Here is a 3,765-nt window from a genome sequence, read left to right as displayed (position 1 = left end):
AAGGGCCATTCCAAAGAGATATTTCACCTTCTAACCCTCCTCCCCTCCACCAAGGCTGAGAGATAGGGAACTTGAAATTAAATAAGTCAAACTGCTTCTTGCTCCTCTGCCAAAGGCAGCCTCGTCCTCCCACCACTCCCTGCTCTGTCTTAGGCTCTAAGAAAGCACAGGAAAAAGAGAGACCTGACATCTTGGGGGGAGCTGAGTTCAGAGGGAAAGACACAGGAGCTTGTGAGCTCAGAGCGGGGGTCACAGACATGGAGGCAGAGCTTTAGCGTCTAGCTGGAAACTGTCTAGCTGGCACCCACCTGCGCCAATGGACAAGATGACCCTCACACTACATCACCACCACCTCCTAAGACTAGGAATCTGTGGCAGCTGGGACCCTGCCAGACTCTGCCAATCAAAACCACATTCAAGTCCAGAATGAGCAGGCCGCAAGCCCCAGTGGGCGTGGTCACTTCCAACACCCTTTAGCAAGAACTGGTTAGGGGAGAGGCAGGTTCCACTCCGGCTCACACAGTCTCTTAGTCACCCCAGACAGCCTTGCTTTCTCTTTCCAAGTTTCCATCTGGGCAGTGATCTCATCCCACCTTGCAAGCAGACCAGCACCGACCAGCCTGCCCAGCTGACAATGAGGATATTGAGGGCCACAGAGATGAGGAGGCTGAGCCTGCCCAGTGCCATCCAACAGGCCTGAGTCCAAGCCAACAGGGAACCCAGAACCCTTGACTGCTGAGCCAGGCACTCTGTAAATGCAAAACCTAGGATATGAGGGGGAGATTGGCAGAAGGAAGAGGAAGTGAGGCGTGAGCACTGCCAATGTCCAGACCCACTGGCCTCCAACAAAAGCTTTGGGCGCAAGCACTGGGAGGGCATCTTGAGACACAGTCCCTCAGCAGCTCCCTATGGGCCTCCACCTCTCCACTCCATGCCTCCTCTCAGCATTCCTGGTTTGTATTTGTAAGGAATCAGGCAGAGTATGCTGGAGCCTGTTTTCCCGGCACCAGAGAGGCCTTGGGTCATCCTCTGCGCCTGCTCTCAGCACTTCCTGCACTCCAGACTCTGGACTGACTGGCAGGAGAGAGCACAGGGGCTCAGAGGCCAAAGAGGGGAAACAGCCAGATGCAGCTGCCTCCAGGACACACTGAGCAAGACTCAGCCTCTTTCTCCTTCCCAAATCTGGGTTCGGCCTGCCACTGTGTAGGCCCCCTTGACTGGGACGTGCATCTGGAATATTGCAGGAGCAGTGGGCCACCAGCGCACTGACGGTCACTGCCCTGTGCGTGCAGTTGTGTTCCAGAGGCTGCGTCCGAGTATCTGGGGTGGAGGTTTGTGTCTGTGATCCAGGACTCTGCAGACAGTATTTCTGGGGCTGGAGCTGTGTAGTTGCTGTTCATCCCTGCAGAGCCTCCCTCCTCTCCCCACCCCCTGCTCCCACACAGCCCCTCCGGCACAGAGACCCCCCACAGCGAGGGCCCCATCTGCTGGAGGCTCGGTGACCTGTGTCAAATGAGCAGGCGCTCGGTCACACTCCAGAGCCTGGAGGAGGCCACTCCACTCTGGGAAAGCCCGAGCGGCTCCTGCCTGGGGGCGGGCTGGGCAGGAGCCCTGCTGGGGAGGGAGGCCCGGAGCCTCAGGGACTGGCGGCGGCTTGGCTGGGAGCTGGCCTCCACGGACAAGGAGAGTGAGAAAAGAGAAGAAAGGGCTTCCCCTCTTTCCTTGGGACTAGCCGTGCTGGACCCCCATGGACTCGACTATGGGCTCCAGACAGCCCCTTCCTCTGCTTTCTGATCCCTTGTGTGGGTCTCAGTTCCTGCAGGGTGGGAGGCTGCGCCTGTGTGTCTGTGCGACGCTGGTGAAGTGGGTCTCTTTGTATCTGTAGATCTGGGAGGGAGTGTGTGTGGCGGCCTCTGTGTGCTCGTGTGTGTCAACGTGAATGCATGCTGCTCATGCAAACCAGCATGCTAGCAGACAGTCTCCATGTTTGCCAGTCCAAGGGCCTGCAGGTCTCGTGTCTCTCTGGTGTACGTCCATGAACGAAGGTCAGCTTGAGCCTACTTCAGCCCACGTGTGGGTTCTGTGTATGACCCTGTCTAGACACACGTGCCTGTGTTCATTGCTGGGTGTTGCTTTGTAAGACTATGAACATTCAGCCTAATGATGCGAGCCCACGCGTCCCTATCATGGATCTGGATGACGTCCCTGTGAACTGTGTGTTCGTATCAGTGTGTCATGTGAGCACATGCGTATGAATGCCCACCCATTCACATGCCCACACCACTCTGTACTTGCATGAATCAGGTGGGTGTCTAACCCGGGCTGCGTGCTGTGTGTCTGAAGTGAGTCCTCCCAGGGCCCGTGAAGACGGTGCTCCTGGAGAGGGGGTATTCAGCTTCAGTGGCCTGCCACCCCGCAGTGTCCGCGTACAGGAACAAGAGAATACTGAGTCTTCCTGGAGGAAGCTGAAGCTCAATCATACAAAAAAAAAAAAAATTGATTCAAGATCAAACCCCTGTCACTGTAGGGAATCTAAAATTTCCAAAGCAGGGAAAAGAATTCATCTTCTCTTGTTCACACTGTGGGTAACATTGTCAGGGCACCTAAATTACATGTCTTATTTCATCGTGGAAGGAAATCCTGAGAAGTAGGCATTACTGTCCCCATTTTAAGATGAAGAAACTGAGGCACCAAGAGGCAAAGGAACTCATGCAAAATTACAGGGCTGCTGGGGTTGGGAAGAGATTTGCCAGATGACACACTGGTCACCTGAGAGCCCTCTACTGCTTCCCTGCAGATGCCCCTCAATTCAGCAGGCTGGGAAACACAGCTTTGGGAACCCCAACAGACCCTGGCCTGCAACTGAGAGCCACAGGAGACAGAGCAAGGGGCTCTCTTGGCAGAGATGACCAAAGCTGCAGCTTCCACAGGCACTTCCTCCATCGCACAGCTATGAGGATCGTGACGAGGAGTGGAGACTCACAGATCCTGGGCACACAGACAAACCTCAGATCCCTCATCTATGCATCGAGGACAATAATCTCAGCGCTCTCTCACAGGGCTGAGAGCTGCAGGGGAAATGAGGACTACAAATGTGCTTTGTAAAAGCCACGACATTGGTCATTGTTCTTAAGCCTCGGTGGCATTTTAAAAAGCTAGACATCGGGCCAGTAGGTAGTGCAGTAATTAAGGCAACTGACCCCCGCATAGCTAACTGCGTGGCTCGAGTCCCAGACCCAGCACGTTGGTCATGACACCAGCCATGTGTGTGTGCATGTCCAAAATGCTGAGAGGAGAATGGAGAAGGAATTGCAGGGTAGCCATTCCCACAGGGGTGCTTTCTCACTTTCTCTCTCTCTCTCTCTCTCTCTCTCTCTCTCTTTGGTGATTACATGTGCACTGTAAGCAAACTAGAAAAGAAAAAAAAAAAAGCTGGATACCAAAACATCTATCCACTGTGTAAACATTTCTCTTCCTCCAACAGGAATTAAGCCAGTTTCACAGAATCACAGACAGTCAGAAGTGGAAGCCTGAGAAGTCCACTGGCCCACAATCCCTCTCCAAAGAAAACTAAGATCTAGGTAGAAAGGGTGAGTACCTTGGCAGGTCACGAGACAGCAACAGTAAAAACAACTGGATTCATTTCCTTCCTGAGAGCTGTCCATCACTGTTTCATACCACCCTCTGGCTTACTTTAGTCCGAAAGGCGAGCTGCCGACAGTACTGTGGTTCCCAGTTTACAGGAAGGAAAACCAAGGACGAGAG

Source organism: Tupaia chinensis, unplaced genomic scaffold (assembly GCF_000334495.1).
Source record: "Tupaia chinensis unplaced genomic scaffold, TupChi_1.0 Scaffold000604_1, whole genome shotgun sequence".
Classification (NCBI taxonomy): domain Eukaryota; kingdom Metazoa; phylum Chordata; class Mammalia; order Scandentia; family Tupaiidae; genus Tupaia; species Tupaia belangeri.
This window is presented reverse-complemented; position numbering follows the sequence as displayed.